Source organism: Rhinolophus ferrumequinum, chromosome X (genome assembly GCF_004115265.2).
Source record: "Rhinolophus ferrumequinum isolate MPI-CBG mRhiFer1 chromosome X, mRhiFer1_v1.p, whole genome shotgun sequence".
NCBI lineage: Eukaryota > Metazoa > Chordata > Mammalia > Chiroptera > Rhinolophidae > Rhinolophus > Rhinolophus ferrumequinum.
The window spans coordinates 75,326,527-75,339,430 of record NC_046284.1 but is presented as its reverse complement, the minus strand read 5'-3'; the positions used below and the strand labels follow the sequence as shown (position 1 = coordinate 75,339,430).

At 37.3% G+C, this 12,904-nt stretch overlaps 1 protein-coding gene across 1 annotated transcript in view; it reads right to left on the bottom strand.

Moving 5' to 3' along the window:
- The window catches only part of CYSLTR1 (cysteinyl leukotriene receptor 1), a 33,821-nt gene extending 21,719 nt beyond the window's left edge, over positions 1 to 12,102 (bottom strand). The window contains exon 1 of the mRNA XM_033107656.1: positions 11,774 to 12,102. The gene's annotated coding sequence lies outside the window, so the exon portion shown is untranslated. The remainder of the gene's footprint in view (positions 1 to 11,773) is intronic.
- Positions 12,103 to 12,904: the final 802 nt, after the last annotated feature.

The window sequence follows — 12,904 nt, the reverse complement described above, 5'->3', positions numbered from 1 at the left end:
GCCACCTTTGAATTCCACCTATGAAAAAAGGGATTTTTCTAGGGAGGAAATATGGTGCAAAGCCAAGCTAGAAAAATCTGCAAAAATGTAGCAGCGGTGGAAATGTGGACTTATAAATAGAAATGTAAGGATCATTGGTTAAGGTGCTTCAGGTGGATGTTCATTTCATCTGAGACTTTTTTTGGCAACATGGAATTGAAATAGTGTATTTGGCATATAAATGCCCCAACAGAAAGGGATTGTCAGAAATCTTTGCTTTAAGTCCAGGTGAGATCTCCTGGCTAAATTATAGCAAAAGCTGGGATTGCAGCTGAAGGTTTCCAGGGAAAGGCAGAGTTTTGCAATGCTGAAAGAAGCTCTTTAAAAAGGCATATGATGCCATTAAAGAAGGACCCAATGGAGAAACAGAAGACCATCCATTTGCCTGATATTGAGTATCCTTTAGTGTGGAGGAGCAAACTGCACCTTATTTCCCTGAGCTTTACAAAAAACAGTAACACAGTTACATTCTTCTCAGGAATACATACATTTTTGACACTTTGACAAGTACCTCCCCAGGTATCTATTCTTAGTGAATGGAGTGAATTGGAAGTGACCTATGACTATGTAAATAAATGGCACATGAAATTAATTTAATTTAATTGAACGAACCTCTTCTGGTTTTGATTACATGAATAATGGTTTTTATTTTGTCATAAATAGAATAAAATGAAATGTTTGCTGAGTCTTGTCTAAATTACCTAAAATTAGTAAATATTCATCTAAACTTACTGAAGTTAACACTGAAAATTTATAAGGATAAGGCTGAAAACTGAATCTCTAAGTTTAACTTCTATATCTAGAAAGATATTGGTAAAGATACAAGATCAGTTTATATTAAGTACTAAGAAGTATTGAGAAGAAATTAAATTGTCTTTGTAAAGGGAAGAGTCTGATTTAAAAATTTAAAAATTTAAATTCTAGCCTTCATAACATACTCAATAATAAAGCAGAAAAATATGGTATAACTATGGAATTTACTAATTTATACCTAGTATTATATTCATTTATTCAAAAAATATTTTCTAAGCCTCTATTATTTCTATTTATGTACTGGCCTTAACTCTTTTCACCTAACGCTCCATAGGGCAGGTAGCATGTCTCGTTCATCTTTGTGTTCTCAGCAAGCTTAGCCCCGGGCATGAGACATAGTAAGCCCTTAAAGATGTTACTGACTGGTAGGGTTTCCAGGTGGGAATTCCTGCCTGTTCTCAGGAATTTTTTTCCGCTTTCCCCTTCCCAAATCCCGAGATATAAAGTGTTTTCTGTTCTCCATGATGAATAGTTTCCACAAAGTGACAACCGATACTACCAACCACCTGGCTTCAAGGAGCAGATTTTCCGGATTTCCTGACCAACTTTTCTCGGGATTCGGGAAGGGGAAAGCGAAAAAAATTCCTGAGAAAAGGCGAGAATTCCCTCCTGGAAACCCTACTGACTGGCATTGAATTGGTGACAGGCTTATGTTTGAGAATGGTAACTGATCTGTGTTGGTCTGGTACTGATATAGCATATTTCACAGGGTTGGTATTGGCTTTCCATTGTTTTTAATAACTTCGATAATAGGCAAGGAAACAGAATTATTATTTTATGCAGATGTTACCAACTGTTGGGTGGGGATTGCAATTCTGAATAACTGGAAAATTAAATGAGTTGGGAGATGTAATGTGAATGCTCAGTAAGTTCGTTAAATACTAGTCAGAAAAAGTATGGTTTTTGTTGCAATTAGAGCTAAAAAGAAAGAAAGGAAGGAAGGAAGGAAGGAAGGAAAGAAGGAAGGAAGGAAGGAAACAAAGAAGGAAGGAAGAAAAGAAGGAAGGAAATAAAAAAGGAAGGAAGGAATTATTGTTTGTGTCTATGAGTTTTTGTTTGTTTGTTTGCCTTGTTCCTTTGTTGCTTTCAGTTTTATATCCCACACATGGGTGAAGTCATATGGTTCTTGACTTTTTTTGTCTGACTTATTTCACTTAGCATGATAATCTCAAGATCCATCCATATTGTCACAAATGGCAATATTTCATCAAAAACAATTCTTAAACAGAGCTACCTCATTAAAGGAAGTTACCAGAAGTTGCTATGAAGTCTCTGTTTGGGATTGAATGACCTAGTTTTAAATGTCAGAGCCAGAAGAGAACTTAGAAAACATCTAATCCAACCCCACTTCCTTTATGACCTAGAAAGATAAAATGATTGCTGGAACTAACACACAGAATTAGTGACAGAGCCAGAATGCCTGACTCACAGTCCAGTGCTATTTTCATTATACCCTACTATTAAGTTTCAGATTTTACAAGACCTATCACTAAACACTGACATGAGACAAACTCATACACTGGTATGAATCATGGCAGTTGAACAAACTGTTATGTAAAGGACTGCACAAAAGCCAAGGATTGATCCCTTTCTTTTATCTTTCTTTGGTTATAATATGGGAGTACTGTTTACTGAATATTAGAAATTACAACTTTGTTTTTAATTTTCTTGTTTCTCTTCTCTTGAGTCTTTCCTTATCGCTTATACCGAACTATTCATCTTAAAGCACAGTTGTGATCTTATCACTTCCCTTTCAAAGGGCTTCAGTGACCTATTAAGCTAAGCTCAAAGCATCATTGAAGACCACAATAATATTTTGTCTTAACCTTATAGAGTCACTTTCCATGGTTTACTATATGTATATTATATAAATGTGACCTTATGACCAGCTCTATCTCTTACTTGGTCTCTTCCTTTGCTCAGGCCATTTTGCCATCCGAAATGCCTTTTATCCTCATTGCTATCAGATATAATTCTAACCATCTTTAAAATCTCCTCCATAAAAGCTTTCTTGATCCTCTGTACTACTGTGATATGCTAGTTATATTAAAAGATATGTATTAGCTACTTGCTATGTGTCCATTCTATGCTAGATCCTTTGGAAAGTAAGACACAAGCCCTGCCCACAAAAGCTTAAACTGTACTAGACGGAGACATAGATGTATTAACAAGTTAATTCACTGTACCATTACAGCTGCATCAATACAAATACATAAGGAACTCAGAAAATGGGAATAGTAAATGGTGTGTGTATGTTAGTAAAGGCTTCATAAAAGATAGAAGGATATGGAAGGTGGAGAAGAGCATTCTAGGCAGGAGTTAGAAAGTAGAATGAACAAAGTCTTGGAGGAGTGAAATAGACTGACATGTTTAGGGAACAGCTAACAGTGTGATAGAGATGTGAACGGTGTATGTGTACAGGTGAGTGTGTTTGGATGTATGTATCTGTATGTGATTGGATTACGGGGCTTAAAAGTGAGAAAATATGTCGGAAAGAAACGCAGGAACTAGAAAACAATGGGTCTTGTATACCATTTTAGAGAATTTGATTTTATTCTCTAGGGAATGAGGAGCTACTAGAGGGTGCAGATTGAGAAAAGAAAATATTGACATGTAAGGGAAAGAGGAAGTGGAGAAGCAAAGATAATGGTTGTTCGTACCTGAGAGGCTTAATTTTATTAGTTAAGTATGAGACAATGTTGTCTGTTGAGAAAAAGAGGGCTACACTTGGGTTCAGGTCTTCTAAAAACTGGTGAAGTTTTGAATGGCGGCTCTGGGAAATTGAAGAGAAATATGACCAAGACGAGACCGAAGGCCTAACTGAGGTTGGAGAATGTGGATTTTTAATGGCCCCAGTCTGCACTATTATGTGATTTATTTCAATAGTGTTCAGCAGCCTGGGTGCAAGACAGAAAAAATACAAATGCTTAAATTGGTGTAAGGTTGGGGGTCATAGAACAAATGTTATGGAAAGACACTGGGGTAAGGAAGTTGAGAATGCTACCAAAATAATGGTTAAAAGTAAAACCATGAAGAAGTTTAACAGATTGGGAGAAAAAGGAGGGGCCAAGGGACAAAGATTCATTGAGATTTAAGAACTGGTGTCGTAGCAATAAAGGATATAGGAGCTTGTGGTTAGAGTATGGTAGGTACATAAGAGTTTAAAATTTCAGCTCTGTGATGATAAATAAAGCCCCAAGTGTGGCCATGGAATGAATAACCAAGGTAGAATGTGAATGAATGTTGTTCCAGATAAGGTGATCAAGAAAAATTTGAAGTCAGTTTCCTGGGTTGGTTGTTCATATAGAAGATGAAGTTACCAAGGTAATAGCAGGATTTGGGGTAGAAAGGAAGATTGCAAGACAAATGCCAAAATATTCAGTGAATAAGGGAAGAAGTAGGAGGTCAATAGATGATGACATTACTAAGGAGGATTAGAGGGTAGCATAGATAAATGGCTTTTTGCATAATGGCAGAAGAGTAATGGTTTGAAGTGTCACCGGGAACTAGAAGATATAAAACAGACTCTTTCTTTAGGTCTTAGAATACATGGGATGCAGAAAAATAAGCAGCTTACTTTTGATGGGGAGGACAAAGTTTCTTTTAAGGCAAGTAGGTGGTGGGAGAATTATTTGAAGAGGCTTAAGATGTAAGGGAACTTATTCATAATGGAAAGGGGATTCCAGAGGGCACAACGAGGAAAGGGTTAGTAGAAAGGTTAGATATGGAAGGAAGAATTAGTAAGGCAGGATATTCTAAGTACAGGATATTCTCAGGATGTTAGAACCTTGGAGAGCACTTGAACACAGGTTGATGGTTCAATTAGAATTCAGTTTTCTCTTTCTACTTTGTTTCTCTAAAATGCTTCCTTGTTCTTGGTTCTATTATCTTACTTATTACAGTGCTGTAGTTACTCTTTTTGCTTACATGGCTGTCATATCCATTTAGGTGATGATCCCTTCAATGACAACGAGTCTGCTTTATTCAGATTTGCTCTTTTCCTCTCCTAATTGAGCAACTTTGGAAGAGTAACTGTGTAGTATTAGGTGCTTTTGAGTAATAGAGTATTTAACTCCCAAGGGTGGGGGTCTAGGGGGTGGAGGAAGGAGCATCTTTTTCATGTGGAAATGCAGAGGCTGTTGTGCAAGAATCTAGATAATGGCGTAAAGTGGAAGTGAAATTTGGACACCTCTAGGAGGGTAGAGTCTATTAAAAGGAAAACTTAAAAATCAAAAAGCGTATAGAGGACCATCACTCATGAATTGACACTTCACAAATCACTGGTGAAGAAAGGAATGGAGGTGGGGTAGATGAATCCACACATTTAGGAAAAAACAGAAGGTAAAGAGCTTAAAACAAACTAAAACAAAAAGGCAAAAGTGTTCTGCTGATGCTGAAGGAGAGTTCAAATGTGGCCCAGGTCGGAGATTGATGAGACTCCAACCACCCAACCCAAGGATGTGTCTGACTATAAGGTCTGGGTGAAACTGATGATGGGTATTTTTGAATTTAGCCAAAAGGAGAGACTGAAAGATTAAATCAGTATTTGGGTATAGTTTTATGATTTTAATAGTTCAATGCCTCCCCAGGACGTCCTTTACCTTTCCAGTAAATGTTAGTACTTTACCGGATGGTCTACATGTATTGGAGGACTGCCAACATGGGTGGGGTGATGAGGGCAGGGCCAAAGCAGAAGAGGAAGTGGGGGAGGTTGCAACTCAGGGCTCAGCTTTCTAAGGCAGATAGTTCCTCCACTTCTGCTGAGCAGTGGCAAGATGCAGGAAACTTAGTTTTCATTAGGCAGCTCAGTGAGACCCTTCCATATATCCAATTATTGTCAAACGAGAAACGTTACCTGTGCTGTTCATCCTATACAGCTGAACTCAGGGAGGTGAGGGTCAATGTTTTTCCCCTACAACTTTATTGAGGTATAATCAACATACAAAATTATAAGATATTCAAAGTGTACAATGTGATTTCATATGTGTCTACATTGTGAAGGGATTCTCCCCAAGTTAACTAACTAACTGTTAACTTGTTAATAAAATGTTTTATTAATCTTTTGGTACAGCAGGTGTTTGTTGAATGGATACATGAATTAATTGAAAAATCAGCAAATAGGAGTATTTTGTAAACTATAAAGCACTATACAAATGCAAATATTTATGGTTCTCTTTCCTGCTCATACTAGGCTGAGCTCAGGTTCCACTTCCTGACACCAACTTTGACCTTTGAATACCCCACCCTCATATCTCTCTTCTTTGAACTTGTATTATGTTTATTGTCTATACCAATGATATGGCAGTCAGCATCTACGACCTTATATTATATCTTTTAATGTATAGGAATCTTGTCCCCCTAGGTAGATTGTGAATTCCCCTAGGGCAGGAGAGAAAAAAAAATCTAGCCTTCTTTTTTTTCCTTAAGCTCTGTGAACCCAAAGCCTAACCTACCACAATGTTTGGCACATGGAAAAATGTGCAATAAATGTTAACTGAATGATTGGTTGTTGATCGAGTGGAGCAAAGCTACACATCCTCCATGGGGTTTTAATCTATAAACAGCCAGGCTTGTGTTAATGATCCCAGTGGCTTTCCTCTATGGTAATAAAAAATCTCAGGGAAATGAGTAGAAAGATCTCCTGTCATCACTGTAGCCTTATTATCACAATAAATAGCTTTTTTACTTGGTATTTTCAGAGATATGCTTAGCAGCATTCTCACTGGTATTAGAAACTATGGGGGAGATGATACTGCATTGCTGACAGCTCTAAGATGTTTCTTCTCCAGAAACTTATTTGTCCTTAAGAGGAGAATGGCACACTAATCAAATTGGGCCACTCTGTTGTCAGACAGTTGAATTCCAAACACAGAATATTGTCAAGTCCAAAAGGAACTTAGACTGTGGCATTCAGAGCCAATAGCACATTCTGCCCCTTGCATAGTACTGTGACACAGATGTTTATCCTGTGTAATTAGAATAAAATAATTCATAAAAACACACCTGAAGGGAAATGCAAGTCACAAAATGGCAAGAGGGATCCTGAGTAGTGCATGAATGTGGGTGGGGGTGCACAGTGGGAGAAGAGCTCTACTTTTGGTCTGGGTGGTAGAAACATTTTACAGACAGATTACCTATATTTGAACTTGTTGTGAAGCACTAATTAGAGGGGCTACATTTTCACAGGGATACCTGTATAAGTTTCTAATTACCAGAAACTCGGAATCCCTTTAAGTTCTCAGGCCAATGCTCACAGCTGACTCTGAGTTCAGCCTCTAACTTCTTGGTATTTAGATGCCTGGATCCTGGAAGCAAGATAGTTATTCTCTGGGAGATTGCTTTCTATTGAAGTCCTTCATCTTAAATAAGAATTCAAATTTAGGTTAAACACAATGGGTAACCAATCTGGAATGAAAAGAAGCTTTTAATATCTTGTGAGGCCTGAACTTCCTAGGAACTTTGGAACAAGTACAAGAGATGTGTCAGAGATATTTGAGCTTTGTAATTGTTAGCTTAATTCCATGTATAATGTTGAATCCATGACAACATATATAAAAACAAAGGCTGTTCATATGAAATAGATGAGATTTTTTTTTTTTTTTTTTAGAATAGCAGGATGACTTTTTTGAAGAGTTCTAAGAGACTGAAAACTTACGAGATATGAAGTTACCTAGGGAATATTTTTTTAATCTTTTTTTTAAATTAAAGTTTATTGGGGTGACAATTGTTAGTAAAGTTACATAGGTTTCGGGTGTACAATTCTGTAATACATTATCTATATATCACATTGTGGGTTCACCACCCAGAGTTTAACAAGTCATATATTAGACATCTCAAGATGTGATTTCAAACTGGATTTTTTTTTTCCTTTTTAGGGAAAAAGGATTGATGGAAAATAGAAGAAAGCCTGGATTTACCAGGGGACACATTCTATATCTCAGCTCATTTTCCTTTTCTATCAGCTACATTTCAGTAGGAGCTCAAATGTTAGGGAGGTATTGATTCCATAAACATTCTAAATAAGATAATGACATTTTATTAATCAAAAGGAAAATTAACTCTGTGTTTAAGTGCTCAAGGCTCTATGTCTACTCTTCTGTTTTGTCTCTTTCCTCCTATCTATTTCTACCAGGGCCCTTCTCTAGCTTCTCCCAAACGTTTAAAGATTTTTCTTTCTTTTTTCTCTCATATGTACTCCTCCCCTAAATCCAGAAGCCAAACTTGTGGGGCACAAAGAAGAGAAGAATCATGGTAGGATAGGATGGAATGAGGAAGCAAGATAGAAGAGTTTTGTGGTGCACAACTTATATTTAAACAGTGGTCTTCTCTACAAACCTATGAAGAATTCTCAATTGAGGGCAAAAGTAATTGTCAGTTGCTAGTGTTTTAGCACCAGTATTGTGACATGAATTAATGGACCTAAGGTATTTGGATTTATAATCTAGTTAAATGGCTTTCTCTCTTGCCTTTTCTGTAAGGAAAAGGATGGGCCACTACCTGCTATGAGTCTATCCAGACTTCTTAACAGTTGTATTTCCTCAATGCAAATCAACAAATTGGTATTCTGACTCATGAATTGCTTTTGTAGGATTAGTCAGCGTGAATCTGTCTCCCTGGAGTTTGCTCATGCCTGATAGAACTGGAAAAGCTGTTTCTCACTGGCTTTTAAATCATTACCATGTAGACATCTCTGTAGCCTGAAACCCAAATAACATTGGTGTGAGAGATAAAAATGACTTAGGTCTTTGTATTTTATGGAGAGACACATGTACTATACCTACTTATATGTTTTGGGAGCATGATTTACATTATAACCAAATCTGCGATTGGAGAAGTGGCTTTAGGACAGAATAATGGAAATTTTTTTACATTCAGAATTTGGTGTAAAAAATTGTTTTGATACTTAGCATTTAATCATTAGAACAATGGACTTAATGGAATTAATAGCTAATGAAAAAAGGTAGAAAGTGTTTTCACAGAAATATTTATTAAATACTACTTAAATATTTTATTCCTTCCAGAATTCACATTGAGGCTTGCACAGGAATTATACAGTTAGTGGTAACCAGAAAACTGGATCTTACTGACAGGTCCTAGGAGTAGAATGAGGATGAGATTACTGATGCTTAGATTAAAGCCCCTGGTCTAGAGGTATAGTATTGGGAGAAGAAAGTAACTGGTCTTACTTCTTCCACATGTAATCAAGTTTGTTGTGTATTTTATTTACCTGGAATGGACTTTAAACAAAACCCTTTGGATGGTGGTTTGTATTTTCAAGTTGCTTTCATATTTATATTTATTATTTTAACAGATCTGCAAAATATTCTTATAAGCTCATTACTACATTTGATACATGAGGAAACCAAGAAATACTGATGTTCAGTAACTTGCTAAAGAACAAACAGCTGATTAAAAGGCAAAACTAGGATGACCTCCCAGTTATCCAGGCCCAGTTTCCTTTCCCTTGAAATCCATACATCAAGGTAGTTTAGAGCAGCCACTATTAGGTTGCAGAGTTTATGACAGAGTTCAAACTAGAAGATTGCTCAAAGTAAGAAATCTCTATCCTTGCTTATGTTATAATAACTTAATATTTATTGAGTGTTCATGGTGTGTATGAGGCACTGTGCTGGTTATTGTTAGGCAGTGAAGCTTTAAAAGAACCTGATAACTTCCCTCAAGACTCTTGGTATCTTTTGAGGAGAAGTATATTTCTGTGGCTCTTATTTCTTAAGACCCTCTTCTTTCTCGTGCCTGAAAATGTAGGCACTGCACAAGTTTCAGTCCTTGGTCATCTCTTACATTTGCTTTCTTGAAGCTGAGTCATTCTTATGGCCTTGGCTATCTACTACACTCTCCATATTGAACTTCAGCCTCCACCTCTTATCCAACACTCACATTCAGGGCCATTATTTCTAATCACCCATCAGACATTGCTTCTTGGAATTTTTGCCATCTCCTCAAACTCAATAGGTCAAAAACAGTACTAATCATGTCCTACATTTCCACTTGTATCCCCATATTACCTATTTCTATGAATAGTACTAGCATCACTGCGCAAACCTCATAGGTTCAAAATTTTAGAGATGTCTCTGACATTCTTTTCCTATGCTGCCTGTATCTAATCACTCACCAACTTCTATTTATTATTCCATTTACATGTCTCTTGTTACTAACCTTGTTAGCTCACAGCCTAAACTTCTATTCTACTCTTTAAGTGGTCTCCCTTTTTCCAGTTTTTTCCAAATGTAGTCAGGACTATGAAACTGACAGATTCATTTCCTTAAAATGTTTTTTTCATCAATGTCCTTGCTTATTCAAAGTTTGTTCATAAGATTTCCCATTAAAATGCCTGGAATTCAATGTCTAATAATCTTGCCTTAAATTTCTATCCAAATTCATTTTCTGTTACTCCTCAACTCAATCCCTTTATCCTAGCCAGATCAGGCTCCTTGGTGTACCCTGCAGGTACACCTGTAAGTTCCCCAAGGGCAGGAACTATATCTTACCTTGCTTTGTTCACATACTATATTGAGTTTAATCACATTTGCTTAACTGGATTACAACATATTTGAGAGATTTTAACAAGAACATAAGAAATAACAAAATGGATCCAAGTAGAAGTCCAAGCAGAGCTATGTTATTTGAGAGATTATTATAGTTATCCTTCATGGCATTAAATTCACAAGGCTGGTATGTATACCTCAAGGATCGGTGTTGTTCCTTTCATCCTTTATTATCAACTAATGATAAAGCAAATGCAAATTTATAATTTCCGCACCATGGAAAAATTTGTGTTTAGCCCAGATAAATAGTTCCTAAACACATCAAAAGTTTGATTAAGGGTAGGAGGGAAAATGTAGTAAAAAATGAAATTGATGACTCTGGGTTAGGAAGACACTGAAATGCTGGATTCAGACTAGATTCAATCTACCAACTTTCTTTAATCTACCATTCTATTTGGTTTCACTGGCTCCCAGGCTGATTTATTTCATTTGCAGGGACTGCTTGGCATACAACGCAGTCCCAAGTCCGGGTTTAGTTACATTTTGTTTTTGAATAATCACCTGATAGATGTATGGTGTCATGGCCTATCTCTAGGTTTCAAGACAATCAGAACACTGGGAAGGCAGAACAACTGAATTCAAGATTCAAGGATTTTTCTTTTTTTAGCTAGAGATGGAATCCACCAAACCATTTGTTTACCCTTGAAAACAGTTTCTTTGCTGCTAAATAGAAGAATGCTCCTCGCCAAATATTTTGAATAAAATGTGTAAAGTGTTGATTCTGTGTAAACCTGATCTATGTCAGATATGTCTAAGTTATTAAATAGATCATGCAATTCCTTTATATTTATTTATAGTTCTGAGAGCTTTCTATTTGCAGTCTCTAATCATAATTTTCCAATTTCTAGTTGTGTGGTATGTTTCCAGAAAATTTCTTAACCTCTTTGAGTCTATTTCCTTATTTGCAAAACAAGGATATTAACACTTACCCTGTCTAAATTGCAGGATATTGACAGGTTCAAGTGGCATAATGAATGTGAAACTACCTTGTAAAAATACCAGATTATTCTTCACTGGTTTACCTTCAGCAGTCACTATATATTTTCTTTCCATATTGAAGTAAACTGCCACTACAGATTAGAGAAACTACATGAAGCCCTTAAAATAGGATTTTAAAATATGCCCTACAATTCCAACTTAATTACAAAGGTGCTGGAGGCTTGGGGGAATGTCCCCTCTGTATTTTGCCACATTGAGCCCTTAGCAGAAGCACTGAGCAATACTTGTTGACAGACTTACTAGCCAACAAATAAAGCAGAACGAATTCATACCAGCAGCCTAAATTAAAGCAGGTAGGGCAGATACCCAAACTCCTGGGAATTTGCTAAAATCATCTTAGCATTGAATCTCCTTACCTGCTACCTTCAAGGCTGGCACTTTAGGGTCCTTTGACATTCACTCTCAGAAGCAAACACCAAGTTTTCGGTAAATCCAATTCCCTGTTTCTTGGAGAGCCAAACCGTTGTTAGTGAGCTGCACAGTAAATCTGAACACTCTGGAGGGTCCTGAAAGTGCACTCCATTCACAGGGTGCTTGCTCTTCAGGCAAGCTTCTTGGAAATGATGGGTTGCTGCTATTTTTAAGAGGTCAGAGGGCAGGGCACATACGCTAGCCAATGTATACAGATTCTTCTTCCTCTTTTGGATTAGTCCTCAAACTGTTTAAAGCACGCATAAGTTTAGCTTCTCTGGTGCCAAGTGGGGGAGGGGACAGCAGAGGAATGGAGGAAGAATAGAAACTGGAGACTTGCAGATTGTTGTGTGTATAAATGAGCTTTGATCCCTAGCTCCAGGAACAAAATCCTAAGGAAATCACACAGCTGATCTGAGATGGGAAGCAGGAAGGAGTATACTCTGTCCAGCTTAGTTCTTTCTGATTTTTATGATTTGGGGGTAGTTAGACTATTTGTAGGTGGAGAAAGATAATCCTACCAGTATATGCTAATCTAACTGCCGTTATGTGAAACTTGATCTTAGACAAGATAAATTCTCTCTCTCTCTCTCTCTTCCCCTTTTCCCCCCTCTCTTTCCTTTATGACACTTCTGGCTCTAACTACATTCTAAAAAGGCTTTTTCTTTCTGGTGCTTATTTCCTAGAAAATAATTGCCTTAGTTTGAACTTGGTTTCCCCAAATCCTCACAACAATATATTGCCTCCACTGGACTAAAAGTGGGTTTTTTTTTTAATTCATTGGGGTGACAATTGTTAGTAAAATTACATAGATTTCAGGTGTGCAATTCTGTATCACATCATCCATAAATCACACTGTGCGTTCACCACCCAGAGTCAGCTCCCCTTCCATCACCATACATTTGATCCCCCTCACCCTCATCCCCCACCCCCCAACCCCTTTACCTTCTGGTAACCACCAAATTACGTTCCCCAGATTAATTTTCAAAACCGTGGCCATCCTGTGGTCACCGACTGCCCTCCAATCCCCTCACCCTCCCCCCCACACCCCACCCCTCCCGCCCATCTAGCAACCC